Source organism: Delphinus delphis, chromosome 18, assembly GCF_949987515.2.
Source record: "Delphinus delphis chromosome 18, mDelDel1.2, whole genome shotgun sequence".
In the NCBI taxonomy this organism is placed as follows: Eukaryota; Metazoa; Chordata; class Mammalia; order Artiodactyla; family Delphinidae; genus Delphinus; species Delphinus delphis.
The window spans coordinates 9,944,118-9,967,669 of NC_082700.1; positions in this window are offsets into that span (position 1 = coordinate 9,944,118).

Consider the following 23,552-nt stretch of genomic DNA (forward strand, 5'->3'; position numbering starts at 1 on the left):
CATGGTAAAAGGTGAAGGAAAGATGGGTCCCAGGAGGAGGTGATTGCAGATGAGCATCGGAGATGAAGTGTGGCGATTATTCCCTGACTTGTCTTAACATGGAACCAAGTGCTCTGTGAGGGTAGAGAGCTGTTAGCAGGTTTATCAGATTCAAACCAAACTGGACAGCTAATCTGGTAACTAAGGCAAAGAGAACTTGGAGAAAACTACAATTCATTTTATAACTACTGAACTGGAAATAACTGTAGAGGTCATTTTTTTCAGCCTCCCTTAGAGTACATACTTTAAAACTAGAGCCAAGATGTATGGAATTATCTGGCATCTTGATAGAAGCTACAGAGAGATGCTTTTCAGGAGGTGCTCAAAGATGACTAAACACTCAGTTAAAGGAACAGATATTATTTAAATAAATAAGGGAATGCTGAGAGATGATCTCATCACAATTAAAATAGTGATCCCAATATGTAAGTCAGTAATTAATGGCACATATAACATATAACTATTTTATTGAACAAGCTTAATTTAAGAGGATACAAACCAATCTTATTCTTTATCACTATTCTCTTTTAAACTTTCTGTGTCAAATAGTTCTTTACCTACCCCAGATGAAATCTTAGGAAAGTACCATAGTTCTTCCAGTCCAGGCCAGTCCAGGGTAATAATCATAAAATTACAAACTCTCTTCCAATGTGAAATATTCCCCCTTCTCCAACTCATGTTGGCCTAGGCCACTTCTTCCCTCCCTTCTTCACCTCTCCAGGGTCAGCAGAGGTAGAGACTGGGGTAGATGAGGCACAGAACGGTCAGGCTTGGCTGATGTGGTTGTGATCTGGTTTTGGTGCTTTCTGAATATGGCAGATTCCAAATTCTGATTCTTTCTTTGTGGGCTGCTTGTTGGGTTTTCTGGACACCCTCTCCCCCATGACCGGTGTCCTCCCTCTTATAGTCACGTCCTCTGGCCGGCTGCTGATGCCTTTCCCCCTCAGTCACCTGCTTCCTTTGCTGGGCCATCTCATCCCTTTTAAAAGGTGCTCTTGAGCAGAGACCTTTTCAAAAGGATCCGAGACTGGTGTTCTCCTGTAGGTCCGCTCATGGCCCTTGGGAAATTCAAGGTGTCTTTCTTTGCTCCATCAAACTCTGGAAGTGCAGACTATTCCTTATGTAGCTGTGGCTCTTCCAACTGCCACCAGGCAGAGGAAACCTCTCATCTTTAACTTTTCAGGCCTGAGTCAGATACCTGTTTCTGCATTTTCCAGATCTAGGGAATGATTGCCAGGCTCTCTGAGTGTTTGTCTTGAAATGGCATTTCCTCAGCTGGAGGTGGAAGGAAGCATGCCTTTCTCCTTCATTAGGAGCGCTAGTCAGCTCAGAATGCACAACACACTGACAGCGCTCTCTGAAATGGTCCTCACTACCAGTGAATCCTTCTCTTATAGAGCAGGAGTGAGTGATGCACTAATGTTGACTGAATCTGTTGTATAATTGCTTAGCATGTGTCTAACAGCTCATTAGGATATGGGAGTATTTGCCTCTGCTAAAACCCCAAGACAGCAGAAGAGGTGGTTTAACATCCTATTATATACAGATGGCCTGAAGCCATGTCCCTGTTATGCTCCTTGTGGTAGCAGAATTTTAAAGATGTCCCTGCCAGATCCTTATCCCCTGGTTATTCAATCGAGCTCTAATCCAGATGTTGCTATGAAGACACATTGCAAATAATGTTAGTAATCCACTGACCTTCAAATAGGGAAATTATCCTGGTAACCCAATATAATCACACGAACCCTTAAAACCAGAAGAGGAAGGTGGAATAGTTAAAGAGATGCAACAGAAGAGGACAGCAAGAGACATGAGGTAGAAAGGGAGGTCTCAGAAATTCAAAGCATATGAAGGACTTGACCTGCCATTGCTGACTTTGAAGCTGGAGGAAGGCAGCCACAAGCCAAAGAATGAGGCAGCCTCTAGAAGCTGAGAATGGCCTCCAGACAATAGCCAGCAAGGAAGTAGGGACCTCAGTCCTACAATCACGGGGAACTGAGTTTGGCCAACAACCTGATTGAGCCTGGAAGCAGATTTTCCCCCAGAGCCTCCCAATAGAAGCCCAGCTGACTGACACTGATTTTGGCCTTGAGAGACTCTAAGCAGAGAAACCAGCCAAGTCAACCTGGATTTCTGACCCACTGAAATGTAAGATACTAAATGTGTGTTGCTTAAAGACTCTAAGTTTGTGATAATTTGTCATAACAGCAATAGGAAACTAATGTACACCTTCACCCCAATGATCCTTTCAGGATCTCTGACCCTCTTCCTCCCCATAGCTGATGAGAGTCCAGAGACAAGTGTGTTATTCCTTTTACTGGATGTGTTTGGGAAGGGTAAAGAAGGGAATGAAAGGTGTGACATACCTTGAAATCCACAGCAGTACGCAGCTATGAGAATATCTATATTCTTCCTATTTAAAAATGACTTGCTGCCGCCTTTTAAGTTCTTAAAACAAAACAAACAGAACTTGTGTGCTCAAAACTTTCTCTTTCCTTATTCAATTTGCTTGCTAAGCGCTGTGCTTCCTGTGGCCTCCTTCATATTCCCTATCTGGTGGAGCACTGTACTCAGGGGCAGAGAAAGGATGGAAAGGACGTTCTTTGCTAGAAATTTGACTGTAAGTCTCAGAATTTTAAAGAAGAAAAGAGCTAGAATTTCATGGAAAGGTCAGTGGGTTGTGGAAGGCTTCCTAGAAAAAAAAGGTTACCTGAGAAATTATCTTTTGCCTAAACTGTTCTTCACACAATGCTATGCAATCTGAGACCCTTAAACCAAACCCTGGCGGCATTCAAGGCAAAAATGACCATTTCATCTGAAAACCACAGGATGTGACCTTTCTGCAGGTATCACACCAGACTCATGTGTTTTATGAGCTCTGTGCCTCTGACATGGTCATGGGAAAATACAGCCGTCATTATGCTCTATAAGGATCTGGTTCCCTCTATTGGGGACTAGTCTCCATACTGCTTGAGGAGCAGGCTAGGCTGTTTTTGCTTGGTCAGACATCAATGAGTGTATGGTGATAAGCCAATTTGGATGAAAGGAGGCAACCTTATCAAAACTTTCTTATTCTTTGCTTTGGGGTAATTGGTAGCCCTAGGATTGCCCTCTGACCCCCACCCCCAGTAAGATAGCTGGAAATGAAGACACAGATTATGAAGGAACTTAAAAGTTGCCAGGAAGCTAAAACTTAGTTCTTTAAACACAAAATGTAAGCATTTTTTTTTTAAAAGTGTGGTTTATCTTGTTGCTAATTTCCTGCTAACATGTGAGGTAATACTTAATAAAACACCATTAATGGCATGGGAACTGGACAGTTCTCTTGGCAGTTTGCACCTGGAAGGCTGCTTTTGTAACTACACCAAAAGATGTGTGGACCTAGACTATTTGTAGCTTCCAGATCTTCACACTCCTGAAATTTAAGTACAAGGACAATAATGGAAAATATTGAGGAAATGGAGGGTATTAACTGAGAAGTGTTAAGGAGAAAGAAGCCCAGAGGATAAAGCTTGCAAATAAAAGTCAGAAATAGGAGTAAAAAGAACAATTATGACATTTTGATTCATCTTCCACTGTGTCATTCAGTGATTATAATTTAGCCACCATGTCATGAAGTCTCCACAAGGAGGCTTTATAGGAAATAAAGATGGAAACAATGAGGTAATCCTGCCTTCTCTTGCCTTTATAATTTAAGGTTGTTCCCCAAAGTGTGTTTTTGAATGTCCTGCCCACCAAAATTTCCTATGACTCAAACTATGGGATTATTACCACTTCCTCTGGGAAGCACTTTATAGAATAATAGCCTTTATTATTAGGAATACTTTTTTGAAGGTCAGCCAAATTTTCTCATTGTCCAACTGAATCCAGGATTTTGGCTATAATTTCCCTGACCACCCCCAAACAAGTGTTTCCTTTCAGTCCATGTGGATAATACTTCAAGTTTCATGTAGTACTTGAAACAGTGTAGGTTCCAAAGAAATATTGGTTGAATGAGTATTTTGAGATGAATGGATAGATGAGTTATTCTTTGCTCCATGTCTTTGAGTCCTCAATCTGACTTCTGAAGGTCTTCGATAGTTTTAAATTTGGGGGGGTGAAGGAGGTGAAGAAAGGCATCTTCATGGCCATTGTTCTTCAGGATGGACCCCATTGGGTACAGATTTGAGACAATGATAGTGTATTGGTTTGTTAGGGCTGTCATAACAAGATCTTCTTTGAGTTTCTCCAATATACTGAACTCCAGCCTACCTCAGGGCCCTTGTACTTGCTGCTCGCCTGCCTGGGATGCTCATCTCCTCTCTCTGTTTTGGGTAATTCTTATTCTTCCAGTGTCAGCTTAGATGGTCACTTTCTTATGGAAGCTTTTTCTACTCCCCACAACAAGTTGAATTGCCTTTATTTACTTTTATGGCACACTATAAGTCACCATTTTAGTGCTTACCAAAATTTAATCAATTGATTTCCTAGTAAGTACTTGTTTAATTAATCTCTCTGCCATAGATTGAATGTTTGTGTCTCCCCACCCTCAAATTCATATGTTGAAACCTAACCCCTACTGTGATGGTATTTGGAGGTGGGGATTTGGGGAACTGATTAGGTCATGAGGGTGGAGCTCTCATGAATGGGATTAGTGCCCTCATAAAAGAGACCCCAGAAAATTAAAGAAAGAAAGAAAGAAAGAAAGAAAGAAAGAAAGAAAGAAAGAAAAACAAACAAAAAACCAAAAAGAGGCCTCAGAGGATTTCTTTGCCCTGTGTGAGAACACAGTGAGAAGATGGCCATCTGAGAAACAGGAATTAAGCTCTCACTGGACACCAAATCTGCTGGCACTTTGATCTTGGACCTCCCAGCCTCCAGAACTGTGAGAAATAAATTTCTGTTGTTTATAAGCCACCCAATCTATGGTAGTCTGTTATAGCAACCTGAACGGACTAAGAGACTCTCCCATTAGACTCTAAATTGCCCTGAGCACAGAATCTGCTGTTTTCATCATTGTGTTCTCATGACTTAACATGCAGGGTGGTATGGAAAAAGAACCAATAAATAGATGTTGAATAAATGCATGAATCAGTAAAGGAATGACGTCATTTTTTCCAATTATGTATCTTAAATAGCTTATTAATACTCTACCTTTCACCTCAGTGAACTGTAATTTTTACAGTAACACCTAATGTATTCCTTTTGGTCACAGATGGATCATCACTAAATTGGTTATTCAGAAGTAAAGTGAAATAAGCATCAGGATTAGCACAGCATATGCACTGTTGAATGTTCTGTAATTGATCACATATAGGAACGCAAACCTCTCAAAAGACTAAATGTTTTAACATAGGCTGACAGCATTTCTAAGTTAATTAATTGAGTTATTCATGATATATTTATTGATCCCCTGTTATGTGTAGGCATTATTCTAGGCATTGAAGATAGAACAGTGATCAAGGATAGACCCCTGCCCTCATGCAACTTACATTCTAGTGAGTATGACAAATGGATATAGAATAGAATGTCAGGTAGTGATAGTACTATGAAATATATAGTGAAGCAGGGGAAGAGGAAACAGAGGGGCATTGGGTGTTATTTTAGGCAGCGGTGGTCAGAGGGCACCTCCTCATTTGGAAACCAGGGAATGTCTATTGGGGAGAAGAAGCAGACAAAGCAAATGCCTGAGGTAGAAAAACTTGAAGCAGCAAGGATTCAGGGTGTCTGGCAGGAGAAAAGGGAGTAGTAGGAGATGAGGTGTGAGCTGAGGGCTAACTAACTCAGGACGTTGTAGTCCACGTTAAAGCTTGGATTTTATTCTAAGTGTGTCAAGAAGCCAGCGAAGTGCGGAGCAGGAATTGGCATGTCTTCAAGTTACTTTGGCTGCCAGGTAGCAGAGACTGTTAGGCAGGGTGGAGGCAAGCCGGCTGGTTGAGTCTCTTGCAGGTGAGCATGTGAGAGGCTACAGTGGGTGTCAGTCTTGTTGCAGGCTGCCAAACCAGAAACCCCGGGGCTAACCCACCTAACTGCAGTGTGTTCTCCTGCATCACTCAAGCTTTACCCCATAAATGTTACAGGCACCCCACTCTGTGAGTCCAGACCGGGGCTGCTGGAAACCAGCCCCTGCACAGCCTCTGGCCCTTCCTGACAGCCCACTTCCACTACTTGCCCATTACATCCCTGTCCCTTCTCCCCCACAGGCCCCATAGCCCCAGATAGAGCTGTCCCCACACCCACAGTAAGCTTGGTCTCCATCATCTCATCAGTCTGTGCGCTGGGACCACACCTCCTTAGGTAAGGCCCACAGGATGTCTGGGACTCCGTATTGGCCCTGCTTGACCAGGAAGAAGAATATTCAGTAATTCATTATGAAACAGTACCTGGTTAGAGAGGAGAGACAGTTTATGGACGGCTCCCTGCACCTCCACCAACACACCGGCGTTTTGAATGATAACGGACTTGATTTTTCATTGTTAAGCGAGATCCCGTCACACCTCAAGCTTCAGAAACAATGAAAAGAAACTAACCTGTAACTGGAAGATCTTTGAAAGAACTGAGAGAGAAAACTGGAGCTGTGGTGACAGCGTTGGGGACAGCTCAGCGAAGGGCATGCACTCAGCCCACCACCACAGTGTAAGCTTCCATCCTGCTGCAGAGCTGACTGCTGAGTCCTCCTACAACCTGTTCTTGACTGATCCATAGAGAGGCTTCTTCCCACATAAAAATGGTGCAGAATGACATGTGGCCCCTCAGAAAAGATGAGGACATTGGACAAGTCACTGATGCTGCTGATACAGCTTCCTCATTTGTGTCTACCTCAAAGGATTAGTATGGGGTCTGTCAATGGAAAAGATGTGAACTGTGGTTGCTGAGCTGCTTAGGGAGAGGCAGAGGAAGTGTGATGAAATCCTGAAGCACCTCCGTGAGGACTGAGGCAGGAAGTGGGTGGGGATCAGCACAGCTGTGTAGCACAAGGAAGTCCCCCAGGGTAGGGGAGATGCTACAACTTCAGTTGGAAAGATCCACTACAAAATAGATTATTTCCAGATTTTGCTGGTTGTAAACTAAAACAACCAAACAAACAATGGGAGCAAAGTGGTGCTATCTTGCAAAACTCCAGTTTTCTTTAAAGAAGAAATACATACCTCCTATATGCCAAATACCGTGTTGCTGCCAAGAAGATACCTGAAACAAGAGATCTTTCCATGGGCCAGCGTGTGCACAGCCACTGCCCCTGTTGGCAAGGCTGTTGAATAGAAAGCCTTTAATGTTTTTTTTTTTTTAATTCAAACTCTGTACTATTTACTTATTTACAAAAAGGTACATTCAGAACTTTTGTCTCCTTCCCAAGAGGGTATCCTAGGAGTCAGCAGCTGCACAAACACACACAGTTCAGTTAAGCGGTATTGGGGATTGATGATATGTGCTACACACGCATTTTTAATCTTGTTTAAAAAACGCCATAAGCACAAGTATAAAGAATTATGATGAGCCACACACCTGCAGGGAACACAGTGACCCAGCATGACAAAAATGAGGTGCTCTTGCATAATGGCAAGTCAGCAGCCTCCATGGGAGGAGAGCATTTCAAAGATGCAGATGGGAGAGAGTCTATTGTTATCATTTCACATAAAGGATAGTGGTAGCCGACCATTAGAAAAGAAAAATTACTGTTGCATTGTTCCTGTATGTAGGCACAAACCATTTGTGACAAATTTAGCCAGCCCCACTGCCAGCCTGCTCAGCAGAGCCAAGTCAGAATGAGCTTCAGCAGAACAGGCATTCATTTGAGTAAACTTGGTCCCGTGGCTGATGGAGGCAAGCTCGCTCACCACACATTTTATACTATCTCCACCGACTTTAAAACAGCTTCTCCTTAAACCCCCGTTTCTTTGTTTTTTGGAGGCTTTGTGCTTTAGACACTGTCTTCTCTTGACTTAAACTTCATGAGGACAGGGACCACTTTGTACCTGCCTTCATGTCTAAACACATAGCACAGTGTTGTTAGAAATGGGTGCTCATTTTGGGAAACAAGTTCTTACTAAATGTTCCCATTTAACAAGAGCAACTGTAATACAACAATGTTCTCCACTGAGTTCTTGCTGTCAAATTGCCAAAGATTAAACAAAAGGATAATGCCAGCTTTGGCAGTATGGTGGGGTACCACCTGTCCACAAAGCAGTTTAAAGATAATATCAAAAGCTTTAAAACTTAACATATTCTTAAATTAAGAATTCTAAAACTTATCCAAAAGAATAGGATAAATCATGGATTTGTTCTAAGACTTACCCCCAAAGAAATTCAATGCAGAGTTGCTTATCTTATTTGAAAATTGAAACAAAACTAAATGTCCAACACTAGGGGATTTGTAAGATAAAAGCATACATCTCTGCAAAGGAATGCTATCCAGGTATTTAAAATGATGTAAAAAAACATTTTCCAAATACTTCTGTATTTGGAAAAAATAAGAAAAGGAAGTTATAAAACATGTAATATGCCCCAAGTTTCCTTTTTAGGAAAAAAAAAATATATATATATATATGGTACTTGGGGACTAAGCCTATATATGTGTATATCAACATTACTTACCTGTAGATGATAGGATGTTATTTTTGTCCTCTTTTTGTTTTTCATTATCTTATGTTACCTTATGATTACTCTAAAATGAATATATATTACCTATACAACAAGAAAAAAACAAGTTTTTGTTTCTTTGTTTAGTTTGTTTTAAGAGACCTGCATGAAAACTTTATTACTAGTCAATTTCAGACACTAGCATTGGTCCAGACAACATTTAGGTCTCTGAAATCAGTCCAGATGGGTGCTGCTTCTCCAGTTGCTCAAAGGGCACCCTTTTGATTCTCTGAGTTACACCGCCCTGCAGAATAATCTGGTCTCCTAGCTTCATCTAACTCTAAGCATCAGAAGGCAAACTATTAATATTTGGAAAAACTAGACCTTGCTGCTGAAAGGTGTGACCTTAAATAAAAGTTGATCTGACTTAAGCTTTACTTTTGTGGTCTGTTATACAGCAATACCATTAAATTATGTATTTTCATTCACTATCTGTTGAGAAATAGTCCCATCCAAGAATTTTTAAGCCTCTAAATAGCCTTAATGGGTTAAGATTCCCAAATCAAAGAAAAACTTACTCGTTTGTACCTTGGTTACTTTGTGCCCCAAGAGTAAAGCCAGGGTCAAGGGAGGTAATATATATATTACCTAGATGTGTATGTAGATAGATAGATAGATAGATAGATGGAATAGATAGATACAGATATAGAGAGAACAGAAAATCAGTGTTCTCTGTTAATAAATCATCTTGTATTGGACACGTAAATCTAATTTTTGGTAGGTATAATAAAGTTCTTTATTCTTTAGATAATTTTGCTTTGCAAATTCAAACATATTTAGAATATTTATTTGCTTATCACTGAGAATAGGATTAAAGGGTACATAGTAATCATGAAAAAAAATTGTGGTTGACTAAACGTGTATCTGATTGAATCATAAAGAAGTCAGTGATATAAAATGAGATTTTGAAATAGCTTGTAAATCTTTTAGATGAGGCCAAACAAGTTTGAAATCTTTGCAAATCGCTTTTTTTACTGATCCCCCCTGCTCATTCTAGAATTCTCTATGTTACCTAGTTGAGAATGAACCATTTAATCATATTATTCTCTGCATATCTATGAGCAGCCTGCCATTTTAGGCTTTTTGCCCATATCTTTTTTATAAAGCATCACTGCTTTGTTGATTTGTCTTCCTAATGTCCTAAATTGTTTTCAGGTAATAAATTAGATTCTCAAGCAAGTGCAGTGTTATATAGCATAATCCAAGCTATTTGAAGAAGACATAAGCTCAAGCAGGGGAAAGGATGTTGTTCTATGTCTGAGACACTGGAATCCAGTCCTGACTTTACCAGGACGTGGCTGTGTGATCCCAGCCAACGCTCAGTGCTTTTCTGAGGCTCCATTTCCTTATCTATAAAACCAGAAAGTTGTCATGAGATGATCTCTTAAGACTCCTTTCAGCTTTAAAAGCCTTTGCAGTGAAATTATATGGAAACTGTCACTTGGAATAATTTATCATCATTTTTCAAAGATTTGGGGTGTAGGTCATGGTGTAGAGTGACAGCAGTCTTCTGGAGGAAAGGAAAAGTCACTCCATGTAAAATGCACTTGCCCATTCTGCCTCCCATAGGCCAAGGGACAGAACTCACGCAGCTTTCTTCAGTTTCCTTAGCAGAACATGTGGCTAACTGCATAAACTCATAAAATAAAATGCATGGGCTTTGAAATGAGCACTTTCCACAAATCACAATTTATGAAACCACTGAAATGGAATGGTAGGTTTTTCTCTCAGCAGTTTTTTCTTCCATTCTTCCTTTCACCAAGTTGTAAATTCAGGACTGCTCATGCAGCCTGTATTCAGCCTGGGATGTTCTCCTCCAATAACTCAGCCCCTGTGATGTATCCCCTAGGTGCAACTTTTGCAGAAATTACTTAATAAATCAGTGGTTGACATACATTTTTATTCCCCTGGGTTGTGCACTAAGCTTTTTCTACAACCCTTGGGCTTATCTTGCTTGAAGACATTGATCTTAGAGAAGGGATAACTTTCAATTCAAATAGGTTTCAATTTGATGCTTTTACATAGGTAAGGAAACCTATGTATGCTGTATTTGGAGTTTTCCAATATATGGCAGGACAATGTTACTTTCATTAGAAGACACTGCCACAGTCTAGTTCTTTCCACCACAGTCTCTAGATAAGGGCTGCATCTACCCTCACTGTATGTGCTTTAGCAGATGTCAGACTCAAGCAAGAGACCTTTAACTATATTATTAGAGATTTAGTACTTTTAATGTTCTGAATTTGCTAACTTGAACAAAGAATGTAATATTAAGCTCTTTGAGGATTTCTTCAAAACTAGTTCCTCCACTCCTGGAAAACATCAGATAAAACTAGGGTTATTTCAAAATAATATACATGTAGAACATGATCTTCAAATGTTTCAGTGAAAAATGTTATAGAATTAGTCTCCAAGTCAATTTGAAGAGAGAAAGTATTAACATCATTATTTTATAAAATTCAAAGAGAGGTTATAGAAGTTTTCTAGTATTTTACTATGTTTGAAGTAGATCAGGAAAAAGACCAAGTCCAGCTGGTTGCAGTGAATATTTTTCTTTTATTAGACGTTTTATTTTTGTGTAATTTGTCAATCCTTCCAGCCAATATCTATTCAGCACCTACTAGTATAAGACACTGTAATGACTGTGATTCTGTACCCAATCCCAGGATTGTTTTTTCCCTACAACAAGCAATTCTCCAACACCAGCTGAGTGCCCTACAATTCAGCTCAGTTGTGACACTACCTGGAAATAGTGTCAGATTCCACAGGTTAAGGGCTCAGTCCTACAAGACCACACACCCCCACTTCCAGGTGCCAATCTCAAGTCCAGGTTGTTGCTGGTGTTTCTGACCAATCTGCTATAGATCTGAGGTTCTCAAGACCTCCTCCCTGAGTTTGATTAATTTGCTACATTGACTCACGGAACTCAGAGAGACATTTTACTTACTAGATCATTGGTTTGTAATAAAAGGATATAACTCAGGAACATCCAGATGGAAGAGATGCATAGGGCAAGTTCTGGGGGAAAGGACACAGAGCTTCCATGCCTTCTCTGAGCCTGCCACTTTCCCAGCACCTCCACGTGTTCACCAACCTGAAGCTCTTGGAACCTTGTCCTTTTGGGGTTTTATGGAGGCTTTGTTACATAGGCACGATTGATGAAATCATTGGCTTTGGTGATTGAACTTAGTCTCCAGCCCCTCTCCCTACCCCTGAGGTTATGGGTGGAACTGAAAGTTCCAACCCTCTAATCACAGTTCACTGGCAACTAGCTGCTGTCCTTAGTTGCTTTCCAAAGTCACCTTAGTAACATAACAAAAGCCGCTTTTATTTTTCTCTCTTCACAGGAAAGTTCAAGGGTTTTAGGAATTCTGTGCCAGGAACAGGAACAAAACCCAAATATATATTTCTTATTATAAATCACAATATCACAATAAGCAATATCTATTGAGTTATGTCCAGTGTTCAAGGCACTGGGACTATTAGCTGATGGATAGCACAATCTTTTGAGGTACTGCTACTAATAATACTATACTAATTTTAGAGGTAAATAAACTGAAGCATACAGGTTTTGGGGTACCTTACTCAAGATCATCCTGCTGGTAAGTGGCAGAACCTGAATTTGAACTCAGGTAGTCTGAGTGCACAGCCCACGCTCTTCATCACTTCTCATACCCTCTCCCAACCACCTTGGGTGTTTCTGGGAGTGTACAGTGTAGTGGATTGTGTCTAGATATCTAAAACTCAAACCTTAATATGGACAATGTCATGGGAGAGATGAAATCCAAGTTCTATGGATGTGCAAAGGAAGGGGGGATGTTGGTTATGGGCTGACTAATGATGGCGATATTATGGAAAATGGGTCTTTTCTTATTCTTTTAAAAATCTCTTGAATGTTAACTAAATTTATATTTTATATTATTTATATGTAGATACAATAAATATTATCACTGTGCCAGTTGAAAATAGGTAATCTACCCTGTCTGAAGAAACACTTTGAAAGTGTGTTCTTCAGAGCCACATGAGCTTATTAATAATAACTCATTTTGCTTCACTGTTAATTGTAGTTTTTCCCCAATTTACCTAATTTTTCCATGAATAAAATGACTACATTTTGATTTATAACTAAAAATTGTGCAAGGGCTGTAAACTCCTCCTGAATCTACCAAATCTGGCCTAGTAAAAGCAATCTTCAATGACTTATGTGCTTACCTGTCAGAATTAATTGGATTGTTCCTGAAAGTTAACGAAATGCCATTCATTGCCTTTTAAAATACTCATAATTTCAAACTTACATTTTGATGAGTCTTGTCTCCTCCTACAGTGAGCTTTTTCTAGAGTTAACTCTTACTTCTCTGAATTCCTATGACTCTTTCAGTAGTGCTTCTACCATTAATCATATCTTGTATTGTATGTTCTCTGGTATTACATTTAGAAGGATCATGTCTTCTTAATTAGTTTGTCATCATCTTGAGTGTCATTATTTCAGGAAGTAAAAGGTCTTCTATTTCTTATCTATTCTAATATAGTCCGTTTCTGCTAGCTTTGGGCATGCGGAAGTGCGAATGAATGAATGCCGTGGACCTGACTTGTCAGTGCTTGTCAATGATCTGCTGATATTCCTAGGGTGTAATTTAATCTAGTGGTTAGGCCCCTGGGCTGGAAATAGAGAGAATCAGATCCTATTTCCCATTTTCTGTGACTTTCGATGCACCACTTAAGCTCTCATTTTCCCCACAAATAACTTGAGGGAGAGTCTCTGTCTAGACCAGTGGTTCTAGACCAGCCTTGATTGCACATTGAAATCACACAGACATGGGCTTCTACCTCCAGAGATTCTGATTTTATGGGTCTGGGCACTGGGGTTCTGGACAGCTCCCCAGGTAATTCTGCTGAGAAGCCAAGGTGCAGAAGACTTTGTTCAGAGACTTTCAGAAATGTTAGCCCATGCTTACAGCCTAGTGTAGTGCTCACCATCATCCCATGTATACTTTCTTCCAAGTTCTGCTGATTTGCCTGTTAAATCTCTCTGAGTCAATCCCCTCCTCTGCGTTCCTTCTGGTACTGTCCGGCATTTTTTTTAACTTCCTGACTTATCATTTTGTCCTTCTCTGATCCTTCTCTTGACACAAATATTCTGAAAGGTCATTATTAAATTGAAAACTTTCCTCACTATTTAGAGCCTGAGCAATTCTTTACCTACAAAAAGCAGCAAGACTATGAAAATAGAACAGATGACATTCAGTCATATGACACAGAGGTCACCTTAGTTATCGCATTTTTGTGTTTGCTCTTTAGATGAGGTCCAACCTGCCCAGTTTGTTTTAGGGCAATTTCTGTTCTAGTCCATGAACACACAAATGCCACTGATGCCACTGCGAGCTAGTGGGCTCTTTAGCACCCAAGTGCGCTCCTGCTCAGCTGAAATAATCCTTAGTTCACTGATCTCCAGTCACACGTGACCTTTTAACTCACCTTCTACCCCAAAGTGACCTGACAATACTCCACTATGGCACTGTGGAGTGCTGCCATAGCCAGTTCTGTGTTTTGCTGTTTTGTTGATTTTTCATTAACATTCAGGTTAGGTTTGCTTAAGGCAACACTGTGTCCATGGTTGAGTCCACACAAACAGGAGAGAAGCAAATAGACTTTTAGAACCTGAGTACACAGAGGGCTAATGTTACCAGTGTGTTTTCCTTTCTTTTGTACCTCTGGGGCAGGCAGCAGAGGCCAGCAGTGACCAACGTTTTCAAAGCATGCCTGAAAGAGTTGAGCAGAGCCTATTGCATCAACAAGCCAAAAATAATAAAAGATGTAGAACCAGAGCTTCTAGAAGAGGGAACATTGCAGGTTTAGATGTATCACTAGATGGCAGTGTTTCTGAAGTTCATTCTGAAGAGGCCATATTTGATATTATAATTGCCGTTTTGTTGAAAAGTCAGAGTAATAAATAACAGCTAGTATTTATCAAGGTCTTATGTATCAAGTAATGCGGTAAATGTTATTTTCACATGAATGTGGTAAGATAGGCAAAATAATTATCTTCTTTTTGCAAACGAAAGAATGGAGGTTTAAAATAGCTAAATAATAACAGCACAAACCAGGAACCTAGCTAAGTATTTTTCAGATGATATATAGTATAGCTCCCAGTTGCCCTATACTGTAGGTGTTCATGTAGCTCTTAGTTTGAAGATGAGGAAACTGAGGGAAAAAGGTGTTAGGTTTCTTGCTCAAGGTTGCACAGCTAGGAAGCTGAGGAACCTGGATCTGAACCAGGTCAGTCTAACTCTAGAACTTATACTCTTAAACACTCCCTCCTTCCTTTTGGCTGCAATAGAAAAGGTTTAAATTTACACATTATTTTTCCTGCCCTGCCTGGGCATTAGATACTCCTAGAGTATGAATAACTTGTGAATCTCGTTATTTTTGTGATGGTAGCGGAAAGGGGGGAAAATCATCAAAAGGAGAATGCTCTTGTCCAAAACTTAACCTGTAATATTTCTTGAGTATTCAAGTCAATTTCCCCAGAATTTGAAAATAAAACCCTTCATACTTTAATAGAATGGATTTAAAAAACTCATCTCCTCTATGAAAGATGAAAGTACTGATCTCCCTTTCATTTCAAACATGAAATTGACAAGAAGCGTATGCCCTCTGTTCTTGTGCAAGTTTGTAGCCCAAATTGAATTTCCCAGAAATGGACAATGAAGAACTGCTGCTGCGTCTTGATGATGTGCCTTAAAGACATCTGAGCCTCTTGTAACACATTGTTGGCCAGTGTTTAAAATTATTCATCATAATTGAATAATGTTGAAGCCACACACCCCATGGATTTTGTTTTTATTTTTGTGTTTTGAGTCTACTGATGCAAGGTAGTTTGCTGACGTTTTGTTCAGTCATGGTGAACACGTACAGGGCAATGCATTTATGGTAAGACAAACTGTCCCAAGAATACAGTGGTAAAACTGTAATTTATTGTTTAAGATCTTGGAGAAAGGATTGGGAAGGATGGTAAGGCAATAAAAGAAATTCACTCACTTTGACCCAGTAGGTGTCGACTTTAATAGAAATACTCATACTCATATTCCAAATTTTACTCTTCTCAGATATTTCTTATTTAATTAAGGTTTTTTCTGGAAGTTTGCTTCTTTGTAGTGCTTGGCGGCAGTCACCACTCTGTTCTAGATGACTGTTAAAAGAAGCAAAGAAACTAAAGTCCAAAAAATTACTTTAAACCTCTAACAGTACCTAATCGAAGATATCTAGCGACTTCCAGATTATAAAACAAATTAGCTCTCACCATCTGCCAGGTAAGAATGAAGATCAACATATCTAGTCAACCAGATGACAAAGGGGAGGAGTGACACAGAATTTCTTGCCATTTCTTTAAAATGTCACTCCCTAACTGAGCCTTCTGCCAGTCTTTGAACCAAAGAAAAATGGTTTAGTAAAGATTCAAGGTCGTTAGAATTTCTTACTTCTTGGATTCCTTATGTGTGACACTGTCTCATTAAAACAATTCTGTAAATCTAATTCATTAATTTTCATCCAGTGTAAAAATAAACTTAGAAGGGATGCTTCATTTAAAAGAATTTTTATTTCTTAGAAGCTGAAATGTTGGAGGTGAGGTATTAGAAATTCTGAGAGGAAGGAGAACACTTCCCTTTCACTAATGACAGTTTCTTGAAGAACTCACTGGTTGCCTCTGAATACCTATTAGAAATAGCAGAGGAGTTGATAACTCTACTTATGTTTTTCTCTTCTACCAGGATAGGCCCTGTATTTTTTTCTTTTTAACATAAGTTTAAAGTTTTCTTAAACTTTATTTATATCACTTAATAAAATTGTCACATCAAAGAAGGGAGCTCCAGTCAAGGGCAAGATAATACATTTCCAAAGTATGCTTAATATATGTGTAATTTTGCTTTCAATGGCAGTCGCGATGTAGTTTCCTTCTCAGTTACTTTGGACATTGAGGCTCTGAGTCATTACTTCTAATATGGATAACCATAAAAAAATACATAACAAAAAGTGTTCCTATGTATGTGATTCCTGTAAATTAAACTACTGACAGAATAGCTTTGTGTGGGCAGGCAACAGATGTTTGTTGCAGGCAAAGATTTTTCTTACTGCAGAGGAACAACTCACAGTGTATACATGTGTATATATGTGTATTTTATGGGCCATAACACCTTAGAAAAAAGAATGATTTTTTTGGTCATCAGAAGGCCATGACAAATAAATAATGTTGGAGACCCAGAATACTTTTTTTTTTTTTTAAGTATCTCATTTGTTGAATTTGGCTTCTACTTCTCTTCAAGAATGTTTGACAAGTGAGCCTGTGGCTTAAATCTTTACTTTCTTTTCATCTTCAAGATCCTTCACCAACCAGTTCTGGCCTAACCGGCTGCTCTATTATCTGCTCTTCCTTCCTATTGTCCCTTCCAACTAACTCCCCCAAATGCAAATGCAGATTTTCTCTGTCTCCTCCAAACATAGGCTCCCTACCTGCAAGTCCTACCTGTTTACATCCCTGGAATACACCGTGGAGAAGCCTCACACTCAAGGCCAGCCCCCACCTTTCTTTCCACTTACCGCCTCTTAAAACTACACCCAATCTGCTAGGTGTTAAGTGTACATTTGCATGTTTGAAAAAGCTTAGTGAGTCGTCTTGTCTTGGCAATATGTAATTTTAATTTAAAAAAATAATTTTATGAAATTATTTTTCATAGTGAAAAAATTTCAACACTATAGACGACTATAACTTGGAAAAGTACAAATTGACAAGCAATACTTTTAAACTAAAGTTGGCAATTTTAGTTTGTAGCATTTCTGGTGAATACCTCTATATTACCGATTAATTCTTGTTTAAAACATTATCAGCAGCATCTCTTGTCTCACCGATATGAAAGAAGAAGAATTCATTTTACAGTACTACCCCATCTCCTGTATTTACCCAGGTTTCAATGGTTACCAATAGCTTTGATTCTTCTGGTGTTCACCTTTCTAAGTAATACATGTAAACCTCTCTTCCTTGACTGGATAACTTTCTTTACTTGCTGATTTAAGGTGGGGATGTTTTTGATCCTTGTACTTTCCTCCACCTTCTCATTACTTCTCTCCCGCTCCAGTTTCTTAAAGCTATATTGTTATTTTCTGTGTTAAGAAAGGCCAGATCAGATAGCTAGTCCCTCAGATTATCTACCTTTTTTTCTCTTGCTATAGATTTTGGGAGATTTCTGCAAGGGCATCTCTCAGTGCTTCTACTGAATTTTTCATTTGGGAAATCATATTCTTTAATTATCAAAAAATAGCTTTTTCTATGATTGCTCCTTTTTCATGGCAACCTATGGTTTGCTTTATGGTTTCAATATCTTCTCATATTTCTCTGAGGATATGAACAAGGCGTTTTAAAACCCTCTTCTATCCTTGAATTATAAGTTTTCTCTGAAGTTAGTTGTAATTATTCATCGTGGTGCTTTTCATTTGTACAAATTTATTCTCTCAAATATCTGCTGATTCTTTTTTTTTCCTGAGCTTATTTGTGAATGAAGGTCAGGATCGCTGATACACCAGTGGTTGATAATACTCAGTGTTGGGAAGAGCAGTGAGGCAGAGTTCTCACACATTAGTATGGACTTTCTGCGGGAAATTTAACAATATGTATCAAGATTCAAAGTTGTTCATATCCACAGCAAATAGCCCTAGTTTGTAGAAATCCACGTTCGGGAAATGACCAGATTAGGCACAGAGGTATATATGTGAATGTGAATGAATTGAGGACTACTTAAGTACATTTGGTGGAATATTATACAGTGTTAAAGTTGTTGCTTAAGATGAATTTTTTAATAATATGGGAATGTTATATATACATATATATGTACCTGTATATGTGCATTGTTTGTTTTCTTGTTTATCTTTTCAAAATTGTCTACATGCAAATATAATACAACAATTTAAACTATACAGGTCACTTAAAAATGAGCTTCGTCTACATGCCATACAGTGTGGGGAATGTTCTCTAATGGGTGGGATGGACAAGAGGTGAGACAATTACATAGTTTGACAAAGCTTATGATGAGCCTGGTGCTAGTGCTGAAGTAACACCCCTCAGTGTACCAACACTTACCCTGTACTACAGGAAGATTTCCTGAAGAAAGTAACATGTAACCTGAGATGGGATAAAATATATACAAAATAGTAAGACTCAGTTCTTGCCCTTGAGGATCTTCTGTTATTCTAGGGAAATGGACATAAACAAAACCCATCTGTAGGTGCAACAATGTTTTCATGTATAAAGTACAAATGAGATGAATAAGGAAAAGCAGTTAATTAGACCTGATAGGGTGGAAATCGGTGAAATAAGCCTTTCATAAGTTATAAATAGATAAAGGTCATTTTAGACAGAAAAGCAAGGTACACCAGTTAAAATCTACGATTGCTGAGGAATCCCATGACCTTCACTTTATGCCAAGGTGTACTTAACTTAATTCTACCCATTGTATCCTGTAATTTCTTATTAGGAAACAAGTTTTGATACGACTTCAAACATAGGATAGTTATCAAATAATATATGTAGCTATTATAATAATATAAACAAGTAATTATATTGATATGTGAAATAATATATGTAAAATTACTTTTAAGTGACCGAGTGCTCAAGTAGTTCTTTGTAGTCATTGCTCAAGTACTCATTGCCGTAAAAATGATAGTGACACAATTATTTAAATGGTCTTTGGCATCAAATTTTGTCAGAAGTTTTCTGAAATCCTGAGTAACTCCTTTGATATCCTTTTGTCTGCTTTTTGTCCTTCAAGACATGGGTTCTTTTTTCAAACATTGGTTGTCTCTACTCTTATGCTGTGCTTGTCTAAATATCCAGTGATCTGACACCGATTTGTTTGTATGTTCTGGAAGTAATACTAGTATCCACACTGGTACTATGGATAAAAGTTCTAGAGAGGTCTATTTTGGCTCCATGTGTGGGAGAACTTCTTAATTTGCCCACAACAGACTGAGAAAAACATGTTTATGTAAACTTTGTTTACATAGTTTTACATAAAACTAAATTCATTTGATTTATAAGTTAGTGCTTTATTCTGAGATCATGTCCTTTGTTTTTCCTTGGTACTAGAATCTCCTTCCTTTTATGGATTATGGCGTTGGTGAATAACAGTCATTTGTTAAATGTCCTTACTTGGCAAAATAAAGGCAGGAAACACATTATTTGAAGTTTTATAGGCTTAGATGTCCATATAACCTGGAACTCCAGTTTCCCTAAATTCTAAACTCTGTTCAAACTGTCAAATTATGTCAGATTTTCAAGTTTTTTTATCTTGTTAAAAGATAAGAAGGAAAAGCTCATTTCAATTAAATCAAATAATTATTTACATATGTAGATTTTAACTTTCTGCCTTATTTTGGATATGTTATCTTTTGTAAGAGGACCCTGAGGGAATGAACTGACATGATAGAATAAATCAGGAGACCTAGAATCAAATTCCCAGCTGTGCAACTAACTAGAGGCATTTGCTTATTCTGGTTCTTAATTTTTATAGTCTGAAAAACAGGTAATGAACAAGTTGTAAGACTCATTTCAGTAATAAAATTCAATTTAAAAACACATATACTATGTATAACTGAATCACTTTTCTGTACACCCGAAACTAATACAACATTGTAAATCAACTATATTTCAATTAAAAAACATGAAAAAATGTAAACAAAATACATATAGATGGATAGATAGATAGAGTGTATGTACATGTACATACAGATGTGTGTTTATATATGTGTACACACACACATGGAAGATTTAAAAATCCAGGAATGAGTTTTTTGGGGGGAAAGGCCCCAAAACCTTGGAAATTGAATGAACATACAAAAATATTGCCAATATTTGAAAGGTGAAAAGAAATTGAACTATAAGCTATGATTGGAAATTTTTTATGAGCACCAATTTGCTGATGGGCTAATAAGCATTTACTTTGCTGATCTTGTAGTTAGCTGCCTAATTACTCAATCTGTGCATGCAAATGCAATCATTTGTGTATAAATGCATGCAGGTGCAAATCTGCATTAGTAGTATTAGGGCCTTACTTGAAACTTGTTCATGATTCTTCATTACTCTATACTTGAAAAATCAAGATCCCAGTTTTTTTTGTTTGTTTGTTCGGTTTTTTTTTTGGGATCCAAGTTTTCAAAAACAGTTCCTGAAACAAAAAGTAAAATCCATGTGGGCAAGATCCTGTTTTTAATGTGATTGTCCTCCCTAGATGTCTGTATCCAGATCTCCTAAAGCTATTGTCTTGCAACAAGGTTCCTAACTAATTAATAATAGTTTAAAAAACTGATGTGCTACATTTTATTGTCAACGTGAATTCTTAAGACTTGTTGGGTTCTTAGAGACCCAAAATCAAAGACGTAAGAATATGACTAAATGCAGTGAGGAATGCAATTTGGTAATGCAATTTTACACAATTATATGCATATAATATAATTATATGCAAATTGGATTTCTTAGATATTTGCTGTTGTTGTGTTATGGTATATTGTTAAGCTACATATTACAACTCAGTAGGCACTGTTTTAGAAAAACTTAAAGGGGAAAGTAAAGTGTATGTTTTAGGATTCAGTAGTTTTAATAATATCTAACTGTTGTATGGGGCTTTGAAACTTACAGAACACTTTCCCACATATATTATCTTGCTTGATCCTACAACACTCCCATAGGCTAACACCCATTTTAGAATTAAGAAAACTGAGGCTAATAAAATAAACTTAATGCCATGATTTCACAAGTACTAATTTACATAGCAAGATTTTAAACCTAGAATACTCTTTTAAATTCTGGGCTATTTCCAACATCATACTCAATAGTGAAAAGCTGAAAGCATTTCCTCTAAGACCAGGAATAAGATGAGGATGCCCACCCTCACCACTTTTATTTAATATAATCCTAGGAGTTCTAACCATAGCAGTCAGACAAGAAAAAGAAAAAAAGGTCTAAATTGGAAAGGAAGAAGTAAAACTGCAGTGTCTGCAGATGACATGATACTATATATAGAAAATTCTTAAGGCACCACCAAAAAAAAAAAAAAAAAGAACTAATAAATGAATTCAGTAAAGTGGCAGGATATAATATTAATATACAGAAATCTGTTGCATTTCTATATACCAACAAAGAACTATCAGAAAGAGAAATTAAGAAAACAATTCCATTTACAATTGCATCAAAAAGAACAAAATACCCAGGAATAAATCTAACCAAGGAGGTAAAAGATCTGTACTCTGAAAACTATAAGACATTGAAAGAAATTGAAGACAACATAAACAAATGGAAAGACATACTGTGCTCATGGATTGGAAAACTTAATATTGTTAAAATGACCATTCTTCCTAAGGCAATCAACTGAGTCAGTGCAACCCCTGTCAAAACACCAATGGCACTTTTCTTTCTTATTTTTTTAAAAATTTATTTATCTTATTTATTTATTCTTAGCTGTGTTGGGTCTTCGTTGCTGCCTGTGGACTTTCTCTAGCTGCAGCAAGCAGGGGCTACTCTTTGTTGCGATGCATGGGCTTCTCATTGTGGTGGCTTCTCTTGTAGCGGAGCATGGGCTCTAGGCGTGCAGGCTTCAGTAGTTGTGATGTGCCAGCTCAGTAGTTGTGGCTCTTGGGCTCTAGAGTGCAGTCTCAGTAGCTGTGATGCATGGGCTTAGTTGCTCCGCAGCATGTGGGATCGTCCTGGACCAGGTCTCGAACCCATATCCCCTGCATTGGCAGGCAGATTCTTAACCATTGCACCACCAGGGAAGCCCCACTAATGGCACTTTTCATGGAACTAGAATAAATAATTCTAAAATTTGTATGGAAACAGAAAAGACATATAGCCAAAACAATCTTGAAAAAGAAGAACAAAGTTGGAAGTATCACACTCCCTGGTTTCAAATTATACTACAAAGCTACAGCAATCAAAACAGTATGGTATTGGCACAAAAACAGGCACATAGCTCAGTGGAACTGAATAGAGAGCCCAGAAATAAACCCACACACTTATGGTCAACTAATCTATAACAAAGGAGGCAAAAATATACAATGGGGAAAAGACAGCCTCTTCTATAAATGGTGTAGAGAAAACGGGACAGCTACATGCAAAAGAACTAAACGGGACTACTTTCTTACACCACATACAAAAAGTAAACTCAAAATAAATGAATGACTTAAATGGGAAACTTGAACCCATGAAACTACTAGAAGAAGACATAGGCAGTACGCTCTTTGACATCAGTCTTAGCAGTATTTTTCTCGATATGTCTCCTCAAGAAGGGAAACAAAAGCAAAAATAAACAAATGGGACCACATCAAATTAAAAAGCTTTTGCACAGAGAAGGAAACTATCAGAAAAATGAAAAGGCGGCCTACTGAATGGGAGAAAATTTTGCAAACAATATATCCGATAAAGGGTTAATATCCCCAAATACAAAGAACTCATACAGCTCAACATCAAAAAAAAAAAAAAAAAAGTACCTGATTATAAAATGGGCAGAAGACTGAATAGATTTTTCCAAAGAAGGCATACGGATGGCCAACAGACACAAAAAAGATGTTCAGCATCACTAATCATCAGGGATAGTAATTCTTTTTTTTCTTTTTTTTTTTTTTTTGCATCTTTATTGAAGTATAATTGCTTTACAATGTTTTATTAGTTTCTGCTGTACAACAAAGTGAACCATCTATATGTACACATATATCCCCATATCCCCTTCCTTCTGAGCCTCCCTCCCACCCTCCCTATCCTACCCCTCTAGGTTGTCACAAAGCACTGAGCTGATCTCTCTGTGCTATGCAGCAGCTTCCCACTAGCTATCTATTTTACATTTGGTAGTGTATATATG